This window comes from Gossypium arboreum, chromosome 7 (assembly GCF_025698485.1).
Source record: "Gossypium arboreum isolate Shixiya-1 chromosome 7, ASM2569848v2, whole genome shotgun sequence".
NCBI lineage: Eukaryota > Viridiplantae > Streptophyta > Magnoliopsida > Malvales > Malvaceae > Gossypium > Gossypium arboreum.
In genome coordinates, this window is record NC_069076.1 from 82,693,095 (window position 1) to 82,717,214 (window position 24,120).

General features: G+C 37.4%; 1 protein-coding gene across 48 annotated transcripts in view; it reads right to left on the reverse strand.

Moving 5' to 3' along the window:
* The window catches only part of LOC108483013 (elongation factor 1-alpha), a 102,156-nt gene that overhangs the window by 11,411 nt on the left and 66,625 nt on the right, over positions 1–24,120 (reverse strand). Inside the window, exon 1 of one of the 48 annotated variants that reach the window (XM_053030377.1) lies at positions 23,284–23,293. The exons of 30 other annotated variants lie outside the window; for them this stretch is intronic. The gene's annotated coding sequence lies outside the window, so the exon portion shown is untranslated. Of the gene's footprint in view, positions 1–905; positions 916–2,284; positions 2,295–4,337; positions 4,349–4,393; positions 4,404–6,837; positions 6,848–7,883; positions 7,894–9,146; positions 9,157–9,249; positions 9,261–11,575; positions 11,586–12,264; positions 12,275–16,799; positions 16,811–17,738; positions 17,749–18,101; positions 18,112–18,387; positions 18,398–19,851; positions 19,862–20,252; positions 20,264–21,786; positions 21,798–23,283; positions 23,294–24,120 lie in introns of those variants that run through there. 17 more of the 48 variants (XM_053030360.1, XM_053030355.1, XM_053030373.1 and 14 more) reach the window with 17 other exon arrangements.

A 24,120-nucleotide genomic window follows, 5' to 3' on the forward strand; every position in this document is an offset into this window, starting at 1 on the left:
AAATCCTGTAGTTGAACTTTCAATTCTTTCAACTCAATAGGAGCCATTCGGTACAAAGCTATAGATACGGAAGTTGCACCAAGAAACACTTTGATTGCAAATTCGACATATCTATCTGGTGGTAATCCCGGTAATTTATTAGGAAATATGTTAAAAAATTCACAAACAGTCTGAATATTACTAATGTCTTCGCTTCTCGTTTTCTAGTTAATGACATATGGTAAAAAAGCTTCACAACCTTGCTTCAACAATTTATCTACTTACATCGAAGAAATAATCTTATTTGGCCTATTTGTTTTAACACCACAAACCTCTATGACTTTCTCTTCTTTATCTTAGATCAAAAACTTTTTCTTGCGACAATCCAGAACTATTCCGTGTTCAATCAACCAATTCATACCCAATATTACATCAAAATCACCAAAAGGCATAATTAATAAATCTATAGGAAACACTAGATTTTGAATCTCTAAATGACAACGTTTACAAACTTGGTCTACTAATACAGTTTGACCCAAGGAACTTGACATGGACATGGCTACATTCGACATTTCATAATTCATATTCCTAAATTTAACCATATCAAAATTGACATATGAGTGAGAAGAGCCAGAATCTATTAAAGTATAAACAGATGTAGAGAATAGAAGAAAAAGACCTGTTACAACATCGGTAGCACCCCTTTCATCACTGGCTGCATAAGCACGTGTGAACGCTCTGGTCTCAGACTGATGAGCAACTATATCATCCCTCTTTCTCGATCCTCCCATCAAAATCGATCCACATCTACTTGTCCTTCAGACCCTCACCGTAAAGCCGAATCATTTTCGCGCTTCATACATTCTTTAGCAAAATGCTCTAATGACCCACAACGGAAGCAACCTTTCATTAATTTCTAGCATTTTCCCCAGTGCTTCTTGCCATAATGTTCACAATTTTGCATATCTGAAACTTTATTCAGTCCCTTTACACTACTCACTAATAATATAGGTTGATAGTCTTGCACTTTAATTGGCATGCTTGATCTTGCAGTTGATTTCCTAATTTCTCATGATTTTCTACTTCTTTTTGATGCAGAGGAAGGATTGAAGTTCCCAATTGTTTACTTGTAGCACGAGGGGGTTCAACTTTTTTGTATAATCCCAGATATTGTTTGACCATTTTTGCTCGTTCTGATAAATTTGCGAACTTTTTAATTCTCAATGCTACTAGTTGGGTTTGAATTTCATTGCGGATGCCCCGAAGGTAACGTTTGCAATTTTCCTCCTCCGTAAGAATCAACTCCTTTCCATACTAGCTAAGTCGCAAGTATTCCCTTTCGTAGTCTACTATCGACATATCTTCTTGTTTTAACATGAGAAATTCTTATTTCTAATCTTCAAGATAAAGCTCACCAACGTATTTCTTTTGGAATTCAGGTTGGAAAAATTCCCAATCGGCTACTTCTGTAGTCACATGCCTCGTAACTATGTTCCACCATGTATAGGCTTCTCCTTGTAATAGTGAAACTGCATAGATAACGCTCTCTCGGGGAGTGCATTCTAACTATTGAAAGATCTGAGTCGTTGGCTCTAACCAAAATTCTACCGTTGGGGTCAATTCTTTTTATTCCAGTAAACTCGGTAGCACTGTACCTCCTTAGTTCTTTAATAGGAGCTCTTCTAGCCATAAATGTGGCCGTTGGGAGTGGAGCGACTCCCGTTACCCTCTGAAGTGCATCTGCTATCACTCATAATACATCATTATCAGGTTGCCCTTCAATTGGGCCACTAGTAGCATTAGGTCGTCATACCCCATCAATACGTATACTCGGTGTTACTGACTCAAATTCATCAAACTCCCTGGTGGATTCAACACCAATATGTACTTCTTGATCGACTATGTTATTAGCATCATTTGACATCTTTACACTATAAATAAACAGCATCCAATCCTGACTCAAACTCGACTTGACTTTGGCATGTACCTTTCGACTCACTTCCAAGCTCGATTTAGTCAGAGAATCAGCTAAACCTGTACACTCTAATACCACTAAATGTAACGCCCTAAACCCGTATCCGTCGCTGGAACAGGGTTACAGAGCATTACCAGACTTATAACTCAATCAATCAAACATTTTATTTATATTTCTCATTCAAATAAAAATCTTTCATAGATATTCATATAATCCCTAATATGAGCCCTCGAGTCCAAAATAATCATTAAAATTAGTTCGGGGCTAAATCAAGTACTCAAGGAATTTTTCACGAAATTACAAATTTTTTCTTAGATACAGGGGACACATCCCCATGTGGCCAGGTCGTGTGCCTCACACGGCCAAGTGACATGCTCGTGTCCCATGCCGTATAGGCATTCAATGTGAGGCACACGATCGTGACCCAGCCTGTGCCCATACCCGTGTAACTCTCTGACTTGAGTCACACGACCAACCACACGCCCATGTGCTAGATCGTATGAACAATTAAACTTTCAATAATTTGATGCAGGGGTCACACGGCCAAGTTACACACCCGTGTGCTAGGCCTGTACTGCACACGATTAAGACACGCGTCCGTGTTTTTGCCCGTGTGAAACTACCTGAGTATTCTATTTCTTTATTTTTAAATATACAGGGGATACGCGGCCAAACCAGACGCCCGTGCGCATGGCCGTGTGTCATACACAGTTGAGACACACGCCCGTGTCTCTGCTCGTGTGGACATAAATATGCCATTTTCCAAGCCATATTTCTCCCCCAAAATGATACCAACATAAGCTCAACGATATGCATATGACTAAGATATAATAGGCATTCAAACCAACCCAACATCAGGCTTAAAACGTGTAACCTTATTACATACAACCATTGAATTTCCTAAATACATATCCTACATATATCATTCATATCCAATTCATTTAAGCAACATTACTTTCAATATAGTACAAGATATCAACAAAGTATTTACAATTATATACACTTACCAAAAACTAGTACTCTAGAGTTCACTAAACAAAAAAGACACTATCATTAAATATGCATCCTAGGTGCATGCCAAAACACAAAAGAAATGTCACCAACATCGAGTACGGGACTCCTGTAGGATGTCGAGTCCAATTCTACTATTTATCTAACCTGCAACATGTAAATCAATTTATCATTAATAGGTTCCATTTATTAGCTAAACACAATTTCAATCTCCATTAATATGGATTTCTAACTTAGCCAAATAAGATTTCGATTCTCTTGATAATTCAAGTAACTTTATCGTGATAACAATTAACGATGTGACACCCAGTGCCTAGCCGTAAACAGCAGAGAAAGTTGCGTTCAGCGCTAGTCGGATTAACTGATGGTAATAATTGTGAGCCCAGCTCTAGTTGGATAAACCAACAATATTTGCACCCAATGCTAGTTGAATTAACCGATGATTGTAATTGTGAGCCTAGCTCTAGTTGGATAAACCAACAATATTTGCACCCAGTGCTAGTCGGATTAACCGACGATTGTGTGGCCAGCACTAGTTAGACAAGTTGACGAAGATTGCGCCCAGCGTTAGTCGAACATATCAACAATTATACAATTTTTTACTTCTACAATTTCATCATTTATTTTCCTTACATTTGTATACATTTTGTATCATGAGTAATTTAGCATTACTTAAATTAAATAATAATTAGAAGTAAAATTAAGTTCGAGTCCACGAACTTACCTTAACAAAATAGTCATACTAGTGAAACCGATAGCTACTCCGTTACCTTCGTTTTTCCACTATTCACATTTGTTTGATCCATTCCTTAGCCAAAGTTCATAATTTCATTCAGTTAATTCTATTCCATTAATTCAATAATTACATTTATACATTCACATCATTCTACTATTTATTATAAAATTGTCCTAACATTTAATCACTTGTTCAATTTGATCCTTAATAATAAACATAGAATTTAACCACATTCAATCACTAACATCTACATTTAACTTAAAAGAATTCCAACTAAATATAATCCACCGAAGACAATCCACTATCTTTTAAAAAATTAACCATTTAAATTATGTCACTTTAAATTTACTACATTTAAATCCTAGAAATTATTACCAATAATATTACCACACAATATAGCCAACTTGGTCTACAAAATTTATATTCTAATTATCACCTCAATGAAATTTTGGATTCAACAAAATAACATCAAACCTTTGAATTTCTCATCCATGGAAACTCTCAAAATTTCCATTCGCTCTCAAAATTTCCATTCATAGCATTATATCTTCAAAAACATAAATTTCATGCAAAAATCATCAAATTTCACTCACAAATTTTACTCATGCATTTCTCTCTATGGCCAAATGGCTCTTTCCCCCATGCTTCTTAGATTTTACAGCAACCAAGAAAAACAATGATTTTTACTCTCTCCCCTGTCTCCTTTTCACCTACTGTATCTTTTATCTCTTCTTCTTCTTATTATTTTCTTAACTTTTTTCTTTTTAATATATTATAATCTTATAATACTAATAAAGTAGATTGAAACCATTCACTATCTAATATATACATACATAACATGGCTTATTTACTTAATAAGTCCCTTTTATAAGTTTTATATTAAAATTTAGTAGTAGTTCCTACTTTTGTTTCTTATTTAATTTAGCCCATTTTAATAAAATTTATTTAATTAACATTTAATTCACTTTTAAAGTAACTCTTAAAAATATAATAATATTTTTAGCCCAATTTGCTAAGGCAGGGTCCCGAAAGTATAATTCTCAACATCCATTACTTACGGGGTGTTACACTAGGATACTCACAAATGTTGATATATGCATAACGACTAATATGAATGGACACTTGACTCGAGATTTCACTAGTGAGGAAGTCACTACCGCTTTATATTCAATGAGTCCCCTTAAGGCGTCAATAGAGGATAGATTAAATGTTGTGTTCTACCAAAAGGTTTTGCCATATCGTGGGAAGAGAAGTCTCTAGCTTCTGCATTGCTATCTTGAAAGGTGAAGTCCCATTGGCTTCTATTAATCCCACCGACAATGTATTAATCCAAAAAATTACCAATCTCCTTAATATGACTCATTTTCGACCTATTATTATTTGCAATGTTATGTTTAAGATTACTTAGAAAATGCTGGTTAACAGGTTTCAAGAAGTGTTTTTTTTTTTATGTATTGACAAGGCTCAAAGTGCATTTGTGCCTGGTTGTCTTATCTCTAACAACATTGCGGCTACTTGTGAGATTCCTCACTCTCTTAAAAATAGGAGGATGGGTTAACAAAAGTCTTTTGCGCTAAAGTTAAACATGACCAAGGCTTAATATCGTGTTGTGTGGTACTTTATTGAAGTAATGCTACTGAAGATGGGTTTCTTTTCTGGATGGGTTAATGGCATTATTTCATCAGTGACATATTCAATTGTGGTTAATGGAATAGTAGCGGACAAGTTTAGTCCTACTAGAGGTCTTTGATAGAAGGATCCATTGAGTCTCTATTTATTTCTTATTTGTGGTGAGGGCCCTTCTTCTCCTTTATGAATGGCATTGTTGGATGGACAGATTCGAAGGGTAAGGGTTGTTCAGGAGCACTCTGATTACTCAGCTCCTCTTTGCTAATAATAGCATTATTTTTGGGAGGCTATAGCTATGGTAGCTGACACCTTCAAGTAAATTCTACAACAATATGCTAGATGTTTAGGCCAATTTATAAATTATAAAAAGTTAACGTCTTTTTTAGCACAAATGTGATTGAGGGGAATCAGTTGGATGTTAGACGAATTTTGGGAATTGCTAATTCAGATAACTTGAAGAGATATTTAAACCTACCGCCTATTTTGGGAGAAATAAGAAAAGGGCTTTCCCAAGTCTCAAGGATCGGTTCCGGAGTAGTATCCTTTATTGGAGTGCTCGGACTCTGGTAGGGGTAAGGATGTCTTCATAAAGTCTATTTCCAGGCCTTACCTACATATGCAATGATGTATTTTTTATGACCTAAATCTTTTTAATGGCTCGATTTTGGTGGCAAAAGTCTACTAAGAAAAAGGAAATTTATTGGTGTAATTAGTCTTCTCTATGTGATTTAAAAGAAGACGGTGGTCTTGGCTTTTTAGACTTATCAAAGTTCAATATTGCTCTACTTACTAAACAAGGTTGGCGCCTTCTAACAAACCCAACTACTTTAGTGGGAAGGTTATTAAAAGTAAAGCACTACCCATCTACAGGTTTTCTTAATGCGTCTTTAGGTTCTAACCCTTCATTGATCTGGCGAAACATATGGTGTGCGTGTGGACTTTTGGAACTATGCCTCAGATGGAAAGTTGGCATAGGTACATCAATCTCAATTTAGAATGATTAGTGGTAGCCTGACCCTACTCCCTGAAAGATTCAATACCCACAAATGGATCATATTACGTGGGTGTCAGACCTTATGGTGCAAGATCCTATGTCATGGAACTTGGATCTGATTAATTATGTATTTTCCCATGGTGAAACTAATATTATTAAAAGTATTCCATTCTTGAGTTTCCCACAAGAGGACCGTGTAGTATGGGGTGGTGAACACTTAGGCTTGTATAGTGTTTGTAGTGGGTACTGATTATTACTGAGCCTTCATAATTTACATATGATGGACAAAAGATTATATCAATAGATATGGTTGCTTTCTTGCCCTACAAAAATTCAAATCACTCAGTGGAAATTTTTTAAACATTTTGTGCCTACAAAATCGAGTTTATATAATAAGAGGATTTCGAATAACCCTCTTTGCGCTAAATGTTATCAAGTTGTTGAGGATGTGAATCATGTTCTACGATACTGTGATTTTGCAATGGATGTGTGACTAGCTTTACACTATGTTAGCCCCAGTAATAACGAACAGATCAACTTTCATAAATGGTTATCATGGATGTTTGAAAATCATTTTGCGAATAAAAGAGTGGAGATCCTATAGTATGTAACTTAGATCTAATTAATTCTGTATTTTCCCACGGTGAAGCGAATATTATTAAGAGTATTCCACTTTCGAGTTTCCCACAAGAAGACCGTGTAGTATAGGGTGGTGAACACTCAAGCTTGTATAGTATTCGTAGTGGATACTGATTATTACTGAGCCATTCTAATTTACATCCTATTGATAAAGATTATATCTGTCGAAACCATTTTTATTTTGAAAAATGGAGATCGACTTTAAAACGAAAATGGATTCGCCACAAATCCTTTTTGTTTAGGTGTGATCGGGTCACCTTGTGATCAATCATTTTAATAAAGTATTTCGGTTTATTAAAACAACATTTTTGGTCTACGAAAAAACTAGAAAATGGATTCGGGAGTCAATTACGTGCGAGGAAGGATTAGCACCCTCGCAACGCCCAAAATTGGTACTGTATTGATCAATTAACGTCATAATATTGAAAATTTGAAAAAAAAATTAAAATACAATTCCTTCAAAACGTTTGGATAATTTGAATTGGATATTGAGATTCTCTCGCTTAGAAGGAATAAAATATTACATCCAGCACGATTGGATACAATATTTCGAACCCTCGACACAAGATCATCTCAGGATTTCCAAAACACATGCACCTAAAACTTTAAAAAAGGATATTTGGCTATTCGAGCCAACGGTAAATCGAAACCCAGCACAATTGGGTACGATTTATTGAATTTCCAAATACGAAACATTGCTTCATTTTAATTTAAGAAAACATGGGTGAAATTTCAAAAGGATATTTTGTATTTTAGTCGAATGGAAAATCGAAACCTAGCACGACTGGGTACGATCTCTCAAACTTCCAAAATACGAAATATTGCCTCATTTTAATTTTAAAAAGCATGGACGAAAATTCCAAAGGATATTCCGTATTTTAGTTGAACGAAAAATTGAAACCCAGCACGATTGGGCACGACCCCTCGAACTCCTAAACACGAAATATTTCCTTATGTTGAGAAGGTTCAAGTTTACAATTATGAAAACCGAGCAAAGATATACTTGTTTGATTTGTTTAGAGATAAAGGACGGTCGACATTCGGAGAATATGAGAATCATAATCATGATGCATTAACGAGAAATACAAGCCTAATTACTTGGATGAAACAATAATAGGTAGTTATAATATGAAAACTAAAGATGACACATAATATATAAAACCATATGAAAACTAGAAACCAATATAGCACAAAACAATTTCAAAACTTATGGAAAAAGGAGGAAAAAATATACAAAGGAATAACCCATTCTGGAACTCGAAATAATTTATGTGTACGAAAAAAAGCTGATAATATATGAACGATTATTTAAAATATATATAATTTGCAAGAAGAAATTCAAAATAAATAATATACAACATAATCTCAAATAAAACAAATTGATTTGACTACTAGTATATATATGAAAATGAAAAAAATAAGGTAAGTAATGTACATACAAAATATTACTACATGAAAGTATTTAAAAATAAAATAAAATATACACCTTAAAAGAGATCCTTAAAAGCAAACTGATCATAAAATAATAAGTTTAAAAGAAAATATGCATATATATAATAAATCTTTAAGAAAATATTTACATAAAATAATATGAAAACAATAATATACATAGAACAAAATTAATTTTAATATAAATTATATATATACATATAATGTAAGAATAATTAAATTAAATATCACACATAACTTGAGAACAATATGACATAAAAGAATTTTTTAAATAATAACTTTGTATTAAAACAAATACCAATAAAATACCAAGTTGAAATGAGGTAAAAGGATTAGAATAACCTAGAATATATGTTTAAATAAAAGGGTTTTTAAAAAAAAAGAATGTTAAATAAATTTAAACCTAAAATTATTGAAATAAAACCTAATTGAAAGAAAAGCAAAATCAGAGGGATAATTAACAAATAAAACGGATAGCAAAATAAGGGTCAAATCACAATGCGTGCCAATGCACGGGGACCAAAAGCGTAATTGATCCAAATCCCAAAACGCAGGGCCTAGGTACGGGCTAAATTGAAAGGACGCGTAAGGTTCAGGGAAAAATTTAAAAAAAAAAGTAAACTACAATAGGGGCTAATTGAAAGCTGGCGCAAAGAGAAGGGACTAGACGTGAAATTCCCTATTTAATGCCCAAAGGTGCGGATCCGGGCTCTGGAGCGGGTTGACGCGCAGAACCCCCTCCCCGTTAAACGGCACCGTTTTGTTTGCAGCAAAAAAAAGGTCTTTTGGGCAAAATCCCCTTTTACCTTTCAGTTTTTTTTAAAAGAAAAAGAATGGCCCCCTATCCCTCTGCTAGGGTTTCAACCCTGCTTTGGGGAGCCACATAGGAGGGTCATCGGTGCCTCAACGCCTCCACCTCCGACGCCGAACCATGGGGCAAATCCAAGTGAGCCTTTTCCTTCGATTTTTGTTTAAAACCAGGTTTAAAATCAATTTGCAAAAAGAGAAGAAAAAAAATGCGAAAAGTAAAAGGAAAAACCACCTCCTAATCTTCAATTTGGTTTCTATTGAAATAGCTTGCTCATGTATCTATTTTTTTTGTGTATATTCTCTACTTTTGTATTCATCAAATCCAAAAAAAAACGATCCCCTTTTACAAACGATTTGTTTCGGTTTTATAGTCGATTTTTACAACCGTTTTTCACATTTGCAGGTACGTGAACAAGCATGTCTCTAACGTGGCGTGGTGGAAGAGCGCACGACGCCCAACATGCGGTGCCTAGGGGCTGCTTAGATGGCGGCGGCTGGAGGCTGGTTGCTAGGGTTCTGCCAAAAATGTTTTTTGGTTTTGGGCTTAAAAGTTTGGCCTAGGGTTTAAGTGTTTGGTTTGGGTTTCAATTTTGTATTAGACTGTTGTATTTTGGGCCATGGTTTAAAATTTGGGTCTGAATTTGTAAACAAAATGGACTGTTTATTTTGGTTTTTTTGTTTATGGGCTCCGGGCTGAATTGGGCCATAATAGCTGCCCCTCTTTGCTCATTGTCGTGTCACGAGAATAGAGCAAAGACTCCAAGTGGGTCAATTCTGTCTGGTCTTGCTGAGTCTTGACTTTTTTGTTGCTCATCTCCTTCAAGTAGACTTGCATCAGCTTTAGGAAGGTCTGTAACTTTAACTTGCTCTCTTGCTACCTTAGAGAGATAAGGCTGGTGGCTAAAATCTGCTCCATAGCCGATACATGGAGATAAGACTCATCATATCTGATCTACTCCATAGTCTGTACATGGAGATAATATCTGTAATTTTCAGCCCATTACCCTACTGCTTAGGAGGTTAAGGCTTGTATCTTCAACCTGCTCTCTTGCTACCTCAGAGAGATAAGACTGATGGCTTAAATCTGCTCCATAGCCGATACATGGAGATAAGACTCGCCATTTTCAATCTGTTCCATAGCCGATATATGGAGATAAGATCTGCAATTTTCAGTCTGTTACCCTACTGCTTAGGGGGTTAAGGCTCGCATCTTCAACCTGCTCTCTTGCTATCTTAGAGAGATAAGGCCGGTAGCTTAAATATGCTCTAGAGCTGATACATAGAGATAAGACTCACCATTTTCGATCAGCTCCATAGCCGATACATAGAGATAAGATCTATAATTTGCAATCTGTTTCCTTGCTACCTCAGGAAGATAAGACTCGTATCCTCAACCTACTCTCTTGCTACCTCAAAGAGATAAGGCTAGTGGCTAAAATCTGTTCCATAGCCGATACATGGAGATAAGATCTATAATTTGCAGTCTTCTTCCTTGTTACCTCAGGAAGATAAGACTCATATCTTTAACCTGCTCTCTTGCTACCTCAGAGAGATAAGGTTGGTGGCTAAAATTTGCTCCATAGTCGATAGATAGAGATAAGACTCGCCATTTCTGATCTACTCCATATCCGATACATGGAGATAAGATCTGTAATTTGTAGCCTGTTACCCTACTGCTTAGGGGGTTAAGGCTCGTGACTTCACCGGTACAACTGCACCGTCCTCTAAGGAACATGATCTATAAAATCGGTTTCACGTATTTATGCTTATGCCGAATAATTAGGATGCTATGATCAAAATGAATCAAATGCTCCTAGGTAGATGTGATGCTTATGTCAAATAATTAGGATGCTATGATCAAAATGAATCAAATGCTTCTAGTTAGATGTGCTGCAGAATGTCATGAGAACTGCCATTTTTTAACGTTTAAGCTGTTATTGCTCGCTGTTTTCCATTAACGTATTTCTTATTGTTCAACTGATTTCTTTAACAAACATCTGAAGTAATAGTCTTAACTTAAACCTTTTAACCTCTCAAGTAACCTTAACCTTTAAGCTTGGTGGGTTCTGGATAATTGACCTGTTTCGGGTTCTTGCACTACTTAGAAGCTTCTAGAGTAATATGCAGAACTCCTTTTATGAAAATGTTATTAGTCCATTAATCAATATTTCTATAGGAAATGCTTTGAAAAAGATTATCAAAATAGACAAGATGAAACTTTATTGAGAACGAAGCTCGAGGTAGAAAATTAGTTAAGATAACAGATTTTACTAAGGTACAAAAAATGTATAAGATGGAAAATTGGTGCCCCAAATATCGCAGCGTGAGCTTCTCTATTCGGACTGTTCGAAAACCCCTGATAGCCAGATATGTGTTTAGGAGGTCTGAAGTATTTCGTTGATGTCTTCAAGATGTAATGTTCCTCCTTCTTGTTCATTCTACTAGAATAAGGTCGCAACATGTCCTATTCTTGATCACAATTTGATCTGCCATTTTTCTGGTTTTCAACTTAAAAACCTCTTTGGTTTAAAAGCGTCCTTTGTGGGTTTTCGCCTTGACCTCTCCATTTTTCTTTTTTCTTTTTTTTCAAAGCGTCCTTTTCAGGTTTTCGCCTTGGCCTTCCTTTTTCAGGTGAAGTACTTCTTGACTGAATCTGAATTTACTGGGTTAGAAGGCTTTTACCATCCATTTCTGCTAATACCAGTGCCCCTCTAGAAAAAGCCTTCTCCACTACATAGGGTCCTTCCCAATTTGGCATCCATTTTCCTCTGAAATCCTTTTGCATAGTTAGTACCAAGTCCCCTTCCTAGAATACTCTTGGGCGAACTTTCTTGTTGTAAGCTTGCATCATTCGCTTTTGGTACATTGGACCATGACGAATAGCTCTCAGCCTCTTTTCTTCAATCAAGTTCAGCTGATCGTACCGAGATTGGACCCATTCTGCTTCATCTAGCTTCAATTCAGATAAAACCCGGAGAGAAGGAATCTCGACTTCAATTGGCAATACTGCTTCCATTCCATAAACCAAAGAGAAAGGTGTTGCCCCGGTGGAAGTTCTGACCGACGTTCGATAGGCATAGAAAGCAAATGGTAACTTTTTATGCCAATCCTTGTAGGTCTCAACCATTTTCCCCACGATCTTCTTTATATTTTTATTAGCCGCCTCAACTGCCCTATTCATTTTCAGGCGATATAGTGATGAGTTGTGGTGCTTAATTTTGAATTGATTGTAGACCTCCACTATCATGCTATTATTAAAATTTAACACGTTGTCAGATATGATCCTCTCTGGCATGTCATATCGACATATGATTTCCTTTTTCAAAAACTTGCTGACTGCCGACTTCGTGATGCTGGCGTATGAAGCAGCCTCCACGCACTTGGTAAAATAATCGATGACCACAAAGATGAAACAATATCCGTTAGAAGCCTTCGGCGAAATCGGCCCAATGACATCCATGCCCCACACTGAGAAAAGCTATGGGGAAGTCATAACATGAAGAAGTGAATGAGGCACATGGATCTTGTCACCATAAATTTGGCACTTATGGCATTTCTTGGCATAATTGATGCAATCTCCTTCCATTGTAGACCAGTAATACCCGAATCTCATAATTTGTCTGGCCATTGTGAACCCATTGGCATGCGTCCCGTAGACACCTTCATGAACTTCTTCTAGGATTTTCTTCGCTTCAACAGTGTTAACACATCTTAGCAGCACTTGGCCTTTCCTTCTTTTATACAAGATTTCACCATCTAAGACATAGTCAACGGCCAGCCTCCTCAACATTCTTTTATCATTTTCTGTTGCCTGATCAGGATATACACGATTTTTCACATATCGTAGAATATTCTAATACCAAGGATGATCATCCTTCTCTTTCTCTACATTGATATTGCGGGAATGAGCTGGAGCATCGTAAATACTCATCTGGATTGGCTTCATATCTTCTTGTTTATTTGCTCTGATCATGGAAGCTAGCGTAGCTAGGGCATCAGCTATCTGATTTTCATCACGCGGGAGATAATGGAAGGTGATATCATCAAATGCCTTGATTAAGTCCAGAACCAGCTCTCGGTAATTGATCAACTTTGAGTCTTTTGTTTCCCATTCACCTTTGAGCTGATAGATCACCAATGCAGAATCCTCATATACCTCTAACACCTTGATTTTGCGATCACGACCGCACGGATACCCATGATACATGCTTCGTACTCTGCCATATTATTTGGGCAATCAAAATCCAATTTGCAAGTGAATGGATAGTGATCTCCATTTGGGGATATCAAGACTGCCCCAATTCCATTACCAACGGCGTTTGATGCTCCGTTGAAATTTAGTTTCCAAGGATGATCTTCCGGAGTGTCTTCTTGAGTGGCTGCCACATACATTAGATCTTCATTGAGAAAATCAAAATTCAAAGGCTCGTAATCTTCTAAAGCTCTACTGGCTAGAAAATATGCTATTGCACTCCCTTTATAGCCTTCTAGCTCACGTAAACTATGTCGAATTCGGAAAGCAGAATTTGCCATCGGGTCATCATTCCATTCAAAGCTGTTAACTCCATCATGTACTTAAGAGGATCTAATTTTGAGATTAACCAAGTCGTATGGTACAACATGTACTGCCTCAATGTCCGAGTTGTCCAGACTAAAGCACAACATAGCTTCTCAATTGGCGAATATCTCATCTCACACTCAGTGAATTTCTTACTAAGGTATTATATCGCCTTTTCTTTCTTTCCTGTGTTATCGTGTTGACCAAGCACACATCCCATTGAATGGTCAAATACTGTCAAATACAATATCAATGGTCTACTCGGGTTAGGTGGTGTTAACACTAGGGGATTGGAAACATATTGTTTAACCCTGTCAAAGGTCTTCTGGCACTCTTCATCCTACACACCTGGGTTTTATTTCTTGAGAAGACGAAATATGGGGTCGCATTTCTCAGTTAGTTGCGAAATAAACCGGGCGATATAGTTTAGTCTTTCCAAAAAGCCTCGAACTTCCTTCTGAGTGCATGGCGAGGGTAATTGCTGAATAGCCTTAACTTTGTCGAGGTCGACCTCAATTTTTTTCACTGACGACAAAACTGAGTAGCTTTCCTGATCTAGCTCTGAAAGTAAATTTTGTTGGATTGAGTTTTAGTTGGAACTTTCTCAGCCTTAAGAATAACTTCCTCAAAACCTGTATGTGCTTTTTTCTGTTCGGGACTTTGCGATCATATTGTCGACGAAAACTTCAATCTTCTTGTGTATCATGTCATGAAACAAGGTTACCATAGCTCTTTGATACGTTGCTCCCGCATTTTTTAACCCAAATGGCATCACCTTATAGCAAAATATTTCCCACAATGTTATGAACGTGGTTTTTTCCATATTTGTAAAATGTATCTTTATTTGATTGTATCCCGAGAAACTATCCATGAAAGAGAACCATGAGTAACCTGCCGTATTATCCACCAGAGTGTCAATATGGGGCAGCGGGAAGTTGTCCTTTGGGCTAGCCTTGTTTAGGTCTCTGTAACCCAAACACATCCGTACTTTTCCATCTTTCTTAGAGACGGGGACGACATTGGCTACCCATTCCGAGTAATTCACCATTTGTAAGAACCCAGCATCAAATTGTTTCCTGACCTCTTCTCTTATTTTCACTGCAACATCGGGCCTTATCCTTCGAAGCTTCTGCTGAACAGGCTTGCTCTATTCTTTTATGGGGACTCGATGTACCGCAATATCAGCGCTTAAACCAGGCATGTCTTGATACGACCACTCGAAGACATATTTAAACTCCTGCAACAGTTTAACGAGGTCTTACCTTGTTTCCTCGGTTATACAAGTTCTAATTTTCACTTCATTCCCTTCTTCCAAAGTCACATTCTCAATTGTCTCCTTATGGGGTTGAATATGTTTCTCTTCCCGTTCTACCATCCTTAACAAATCCGGAGATATCCCACAATCTTCGTTACCTTCAAAATCCTGAGATCCCCCTAAACACATATATCGCTCAAAAGGAGATCCTGAGTCCGTAACAATGTCGCTCGTGATGTTGATATCTGGAGACCTATTATAACACAAAAGAAATATCCAAAGAATAAATCAAAGGGTGGCTTATTTGTATGGCATGATTATGAATGTAATGAGAATATGAAAGAATATTTGCCCAGAATGAGACACAAAAATGCATTTCTTATTAAATAAATATGTTTGAACATGAGCCTATTTCACAAAAGATTCTTATTGTTTCTAGGCTTAAAACAATAAGTATGTTCTAAACATTACTCTGTATTAGCTCTAAGAACTATAGGAATTTCTTCCACAGTTCAATTGTTTAGAACACTGCCAGGCTCATAAGGGTGAATGCCTAATAAGTCTCTTTCCATCACTCTCTCTTCAGATAGGGCGTTGATGCTCAAATTGCCTATCAAATCTTTAGCTGTATCTTTTCTTGTCATCTATGATTCCAGATGAATAATTCCTCTTGACACGAATGTATTGGATATGTGGGGAAAGGTCATTGACTCCCACTTGACCTCTGTCCCACTCAATCGTGCCCTTTGTCTATCATGTTTCCTCTCTAACTCTTCCATTCTTTGTTTGGCCTCCGGCCTATATCCCAAACCAAAACGATCCTGCTTGCCAGCTAAACCCGGCACTTCAACCCGTCCATGGAGGTATTTTCCAAGTCCCCTTCCAGGCAATGCCTCTTTACCTACCATCAGTTGTAAGCTCATCCTTGTAGCTTCGGATATTTTTGGCATTGGGATCTTGCCTCCTTCGATAATAAAAGTCGCATTGACAAATTTCAATTATCAAAAGAAACACTCAATTGCTTCATCATCATTCTAGATGTACGGCGCGTCACTAGTAACAGAGGCTATAATGTCCTCCTCTGCATTTATGGTTATTAGCCGACCCTCCGTTACCAACTTCAGCTTCTGGTGCAATGATGATGGTACCACTTCCTCTGAGTGAATCCAAGGCCTCCTCAGTAAACAATTATAAGAGGGCCTGATGTCCATCATGAGAAAGTCTACCTCGTACGTGTTGGGTCCGATCAGAAGGGGGATCTCAATTCTACCCATTACTTTCCTCTTGGTGCCATCGAACGCTCTCACTATGTTCTGGCATGTCTTCATATGAGAGCTATAAATAGGTAACCTATTTAATATGGGCAGTGGTAAGACATTCAGTGCCGACCCATTGTCAATCAATACCCTCGGTAGTATATACCCTTTGCACCGGGTGGTGATGTGCAGAGCTTTGATGGACCCTATGCCACCTGGCGGTATCTCACCATCACTGAAAGAAATGAAGTTATCGGCACTTATATTACTGAAAAGACGGTCTAGCTTGTTCACCGGAATGTCTTCAGCGACACAAGTTTCATTCAACACATTCATCAACGCATTACGGTGTACTCTGAATTTTAGAACAAAGCTAGTATCGAGGTGCGTGGTGACTGCTTGTACAACTATTCCACAACACTATACTCATTGTGTTTTAGGAACTTCAGAAATTTTTTTGCTTCATCCGCGGTTACCGATTCATTAACTAGTGGTTTTGTCCTCTCTTCCCCCTGTTCAAACATCAAAGATTTCTCTTTTATGGGTTTGACTTTTGTATCTTGCATGCTGACCAGCTCCCTTCTCCTAATGACGTCACATTACAGTTATAATTCCAAGGCACCCTTTTGCAGGAAAAACCATGGGTTTCTGAATCACAACTCTTGGTGTCGTTCTTGCTCTAGCTTCATCGACTTTCGATCATAAAATGATCACCACTAGGTGATTGACCTCACAGACCCTCTTTATTAGCCCTTCCTCCAAGGTGTATACATCTTTCTCCTCAGCAAACCCAAAGAACTCCAGCTCATTGTTGTCCATTAGATCTCGCACTAGGGCTCTGAATTCATCACATGTTTCAATCTCATGGTTCTCCTCTTCGTAGAACTCACAATAGTTCCCTACTTCTTGGGATTTGCTCCTAAAGTCTTGCATGATTAGACATTTCTCTACCATCTTCTTCAAAACCTCCCTCATCGGGGTTTTTACTTCCGCTATATCCAACCTAACTCTCATTCCCATATACTCGACTACTGCGTTTACCCCATTAACAGTATGATTGGATAACGAGTTTCCCACATCAGGTGCATCATCAAACTTCACAACACCCATGTTAATGAGCCTTTTGACTACTCTTTTGAAGGAGGTGCAGTTCTCTATCGAGTGTCCTGCGATGCCCGCATGATATTTACATTGGGCACTTGCATCATACCACTTGGTGTACGGGGGTTGCAACGGTTTTAAGTAGAACGGGGATACAACGTACGCATCGAATAGACTTTTGTGCAGTTCTCCGTGCTTTGTTTCGTACTGAGCTCCTGTCTTGACGAAGCTTGTTGGCTCGTGACTGTCGTTTTTGGTTGATTAATTGTGATTGGTTTTATATGACCCATGCTCACATTGCCAACCTCATTTTCTCTCTTCTTCGGGGCTGACCTCCTGGTGCTCTCCCCAGCCTCTATCTTTCTACACCTTATCACATTCTCTATCATTTCACCGGACATCACTATGTCCGTGAAACTCTTTGTTGCACCTCCCAGCATGTGGTTAATAAAATGTGCCTTCAAAGTATTAATGAAAAGCATGGTTGTCTCCTTTTCCAAAAGCGGCGGTTGAACTTACGTAGCGACTTCCCTCCACCTCTGAGCATACTGCCTGAAACTCTCATTTGACTTCTTCTTCATGTTCTGTAACGTGATCCGATCAAGCGCTATGTCCGTTACATGGCCATACTGCTTCCTGAAGGCCTGTGCTAAGTTCCTCCACAATTTAATTTGGGTGCGACTCAACTGATTGTACCATTTGACCGCAACCCCACTCAGACTATCCTGGAAACAATGAACTAGCAACTGATCATTATTGACATGACCAATCATCCTCTGACAAAACATTGTGATGTAGGCCTCAGGGCAGCTGGTTCCGTTGTATTTCTCAAACTCCGGCATTTTGAACTTCGGAAAGAGCACTAGATCTGGAACCAAACTCAACTCTTTAGCATCCATACCACATTGATAATCTGCGCTTTCCAGCGTCTTGAATTTTTCTTCCAGCCATTTGTATCGGACTTCCAGTTGCTCTAGGAGTCCTCTTTTTGCCTTCCCCACCTCTGCCATCTCATCAAAGTCGGGGACCGAAGGATTTACCCGATCGTCCTCGGGTTTAGAACACGAGCCCATCGGGAAATTCATTGGTGCCGAAATACCAGCTTGATACTGGGGTTTGATATTGACAGACACCCTTTGAGGTGGTACTGGGGTATTCACTAGGGTGAAACTTGGAGGATAAGTACGGATCTCGCTATCGCCCTCTGGGTTGACCATAGGGCTCTTCCCTTTTCTTGGCCCTCCGAGCAACAACTGAGTTAGCTGATTCATCGTGTCCTTCTGCGATTCTTGCATTTGATCTTTCATATCTTACTGAATCTTGGTCAGTTGCTCTTGCATCTGTGCTTGCAGCCGCTCCTTCATTTCTCTCTGCATTTGTTCTAATTTTTCTAGTATCTGATCCATAGCTTTGGTTTTTTTTCATGTGTAGTATTGATGTTCCAGGGTAACTATAATACAATTTTAGATTAATTAAGGCTTTTTTTAAAAAAAATTTAATGCACATGATGTGATGAAATGTAAATGCATGAGATGAATGCAAAACTAAAAGGATGTCGATTCTCCTTAAAACTAGACTCATATATCTTCTCACCATAAGATTTTCAGAATTTTTGGTCTAGCCAATTAGTACAGTTTATTCATTAAATACTCCTCTGTTATTTCATTTGACAGTTCTGACCTCTCTCTACTAAAAATAAATTATCTCATTGTACAGAACTCGAATAAGGTTCTTGTTTACCTATTTTGAAACTAGATTCATTAAGGAGTTCACACATATAAATCACACTCCATAATAATTTTTTTACAATTTATAATGATTTTCCAAAGTTAAAACAGGGCATCTCGAAATCACCCCAAACCAGTCTTATAAAATTTCAAATATCTCTTGATTAATCAATTCATTGCTTACAATATTTATACTATAAGAAACTAGACTCAATAAAATTTAATTACATATTTTGTTCATCCTCTAGTTCAATTTATACAATTTTTAGTGAATTTTCAAATTCAGACCATTGCTACTTCCCAAAACTGTTTTGATGTAAAATGTTAATAACCAAATTTATAACACCAATTCACACCTTATGTCTATTCAAATTTCATTTAAACTCAAATTTAACTATTAAATTTTCAACATATTTTCTTAATTCCGAAATTTTCCTCAATTTAGTCCCTAAAACACAAAACTTATAGCTTACTTTGCAATTCAATCCTTATATCTATTTTAAATTGAATTTCATTCAATTAAACCCTATTTCATTTTTTTTATTCAACATGAACAATATTTAGAATTCTAATAACTTTCAAAATATTAATTTAATTTCATCAAAACTTTGTTCTAAAGCTTTTAAAACATTAAAATTAAGTAAAAGGGCTAAATTAACTTACCTATTAAACTTTCAAACCTTCAAACCCTAATTCTCCTTTTTCTTTTCTTTCTTCTTTCTTTCTTTCCTTCCCCGCTTTTCGTTTGCCTATTCTGCTTTCTTTTCTTTGTTCTTTACTTTATTTTCTTTCTATTTACTTTACTTTTAATAATAATAATTTAATATATATTTTAACACATAAAAATCTCGATTTTTATGCTTATGTCATTTCACTTAGGACAAATGGCATAATTGCCATTTTGGTCCTCTTCATTTTCTTTTAATCTACAATTTAACTTTCATCCTTTATTCAATTTAGTCATTTTTACTAATTACTCTAAATTAAGCTAAATTCACCTAATTTAAACCTAATTAAACACATCGCTAGACTCATAAATATTTCTAGTCATTATTTCGAACTCGATTTACTAAGACGGAGGCCCGATAATGGACTTTTTTCGGTGTCTGTGAATTTTGGGTCATTACATTTCTCCCCCCCTTAATAAATTTCGTCCTCGAAATTTACCTGAGAATAGATGAGGATATTGTGCTCTCATCGTTTCTTCTGGTTCCCAAGTCGCTTCTTCCATACTATGACTCCTCCATAACACTTTTACTAGAGGGACCCGTTTATTTCTCAGCTCTTTTACTTCTCGAGCTAATATCTGAACCGGCTCTTCTTCATAAGTCAAATCAGACCGAATTTCAATATTTTCAGTAGGAATAATGTGGGAAGGATCTGATCTATATCTCCGGAGCATCGAAACATGAAAAACATTATGAATTTTCTGTAATTCTGGAGGTAAAGCTAGTCGGTAGGCAACAGGCCCAATTCTTTCCATAACCTCATACGGCCCAATAAAACGTGGACTTAACTTACCCTTTCGGCCAAATCTCAAAACTTTCTTCCAAGGTGATACTTTGAGGAATACTTTATCACCAATGAATATTCAATGTCTCGCCGTTTCAAGTCGCATATGATTTACGCCTATCAAAAGTCGCTTTCAATCTATCTTTAATCTTCTTAACTGCTTTCTTCATTTCTTGAATCAATTCGGCCCAATCATTTTTCTTTCATTCAATTCAGTCCAACATACCGGTGATCGACACCTTCGACCATATAATGCTTCATATGGAGCCATTTGAATACTAGATTGGAAACTATTGTTATAGACAAATTCAGCTAATGGCAAATAACGTTCCCAACCTGATTCAAAATCAATGATACAAGCCCGAAGCATATCTTCTAATATTTGTATTACCCGTTCAGACTGTCCATCTGTTTGCGGATGAAAAGCCGTACTAAAGTTAAGTCGAGTACCCAATGATTCATGTAGCTGTTTCCAAAATCTCGATGTGAACCGAGGATCTCGATCTGAGATTATTGACACCGGAATACCGTGTAATCTAACAATTTCTCGAATATACACTTCTGCAAGCTTCTGCAATGACCAATCTGTTCTAACAGCTATAAAGTGAGCTGATTTTGTAAGCCGATCAACAATTACCCAAATAGCATTCTTTTTACTTGCTGACAATGGCAATCCTGTAACAAAATCCATTGTAATACGATCCCATTTCCACTCAAGAATGCTAATAGGCTGAAGTAATCCAGGAGGAACTTGATGTTCTGCCTTTACTCGCTGACATGTCAAACATTTACTGACATATTCAACTATGTCCCTTTTCATTCCAGGCCACCAATATAATTCTCGTAAATCACAATACATCTTTGTTCCACCAGGGTGCAAAGCAAAAGCACTATCATGTGCTTCTCGAAGAATTAACTCTTTTAGTTAAGAAGTAGCTGGAACACAAACTCGATTTTGAAACCTCAAACAATCATACCCGTCAATACTAAAACTCTTGGTTGTACCATTCTGAACCATTTCTCTTTTCTTCAATAGTCTATCATCTTTCATCTGAGCTGCTCTAATCTAATCAAACATCATCGGCTTAACCCTTAATTCAGCTAGCAAGCTTCCATCATCATTAATACTAAGTTGAGCAAATATTGCCCTTAATTCCCCCACTGCTTTTCTACTCAATGCATCAGCTACCACATTCGCCTTTCCCGGGTGGTAATCTATAATACAATCATAATCTTTCAGAAGTTCGATCCACCGTCTCTGTCTTAAATTCAACTCCTTCTGCGACAGAAGATATTTAAGACTTTTGTGATCCGTGTAAATGTAGCATTTTTCACCATATAGGTAATGCCTCCAAATCTTTAAAGCAAAAATTACTGCAGCTAGCTCCAAGTCGTGCGTCGGGTAATTACGTTCATGTGGTTTTAATTGTTGAGATGCATAAGCTACGACCTTCTCATCTTGCATCAATACACAGCCCAGACCGCTTAGAGAAGCATCACTATACACGACAAAATCTTTTCCCGACTCTGGTAATGTTAATACCGGTGCCTCTGTCAACATTTGCTTCAAAGTCTCAAAACTTTTCTGGCACTGGTCATCCCAGATAAAAGGAGCATTCTTTTGCAGTAGTTTAGTCATTGGTAGTGCTATCTTTGAGAATCCATTTACAAACCTCCTGTAATACCCAGCTAAACCTAGAAAACTGCGTACCTCTGATACATTCTTGGGTGGTTTCCATTGGACAATCGCTTCAATTTTCTTTGGATCAACCCGAATTTCGTCTGCAGATACTACATGTCCCAGAAATACAACCTCTGATAACCAGAATTCACATTTACTGAGTTTTCCATACAACTGTTTCTCTCGTAAAATCTATAGAACTATTCGAAGATGCTGATCATGTTCTGCTTCTGTCTTCGAATATACCAATATATCATCAACAAAAATCACCACAAACTGATCTAAATACGGTTGAAAAATGCGGTTCATCAAATCCATGAAAGCAGCTGGGGTATTGGTCAACCCAAACGGCATCACTAAAAATTCATAATGGCCATAACGAGTACGAAAGGCAGTCTTAGGCACATCACTTTCCTTTACCTTTAGTTGATAATACCCGGATCTCAAATCAATTTTTGAAAATACTGAAGCTCCCTTAAGTTGATCAAACAAATCATCTATACAAGGCAACAAATACCGGTTCTTGATCGTCACTTTATTCAACTGTCGATAATCAATGCATAACCGCATAGAACCATCTTTCTTTTTAACAAACAATATTGGAGCTCCCCAGGGTGAAATGCTTGGTTTAATAAATCCACGATCTAGTAAATCCTGTAACTGCACCTTCAACTCTTTCAACTCAGTGGGCGACATTCGATACGGACGTATAGAGATTGGTGCTGTACCTGGATACACTTCAATAGCAAATTCAACCTCTCTGTTAGGTGGTAAGCCCAGCAATTCTTCAGGAAATACATCTGAAAACTCACATACGGTCCTGATCTGACTACACTGACTTCCAACTGAATCAAAATTAATAACATATGCCAAATATGCTGAACAACCCTGCTGAAGCAATTTATTAGCTTTCATTACCGAAATAATGTGTGTCGGACCACTGGTACGGATGCCACTTACTTCAACTCTGTCCCCATCCTCTGTCTGAATACTGAACCCCTTTTTATAATAATCCAAAATCACCCCATATTCGGATAACCAATCCATACCCAAAATTATATCAAAGTCCCCAAATGGCATAATTAACAAGTCAACCGAAAAAGTTTTATTCTCAGATAATCAACGGGCATCTTAGATGCACTGATTCACTAACACTTTTTTTGCCCAACGGACTCGACACCTCAATAGACACTCTAGACATTTCAATTTTAATTTTCTCAACTCAACTAAATTCAATTAATGTAAGAATGTGAAGATCCGGGATCAATTAACGCATAAACAGCTCAAAATACAATAAAATATACTGTTACCACATCGTGGGCATCGCCTTCTTCACGAGTTTTGACCACATAAGCTCTAGCCGGTATTCGCTTCAGCATCGCGAGTAATAATATCACCGCTCCTTCTACCACTTCTCCTCCGCAACCGAACTACCTCTACCTAGACCTCGCCTCGAATAGTAGATCTTGATTTACGTGATGTGACAGAGTATCATTTTTATTCTTCTGACGCTTTTAACAAAATGCTCGTCGACCCTAACGGAAACAACCTCCGGTCACTTTCCAACATTCACCCAAATGTCTCTTTCCACAATGTCCACATTCTAGAATGTCCACATCTCGAGGTGGACCTCGTATACTACCAGTAGATACCGTCGTCTGTTTTCCCTGGCTTCTTCTACCTCTGCCTGATCTAAAACTGAATCTCCAACCACCCTGAGATTCTTTTGGTCTTTTCAATTTGAGGTTCCAACCGGTAGTTCCGTCGCTTCCCAATGGTCTAACACTTTGAGTCTTTTATTAAAGCCC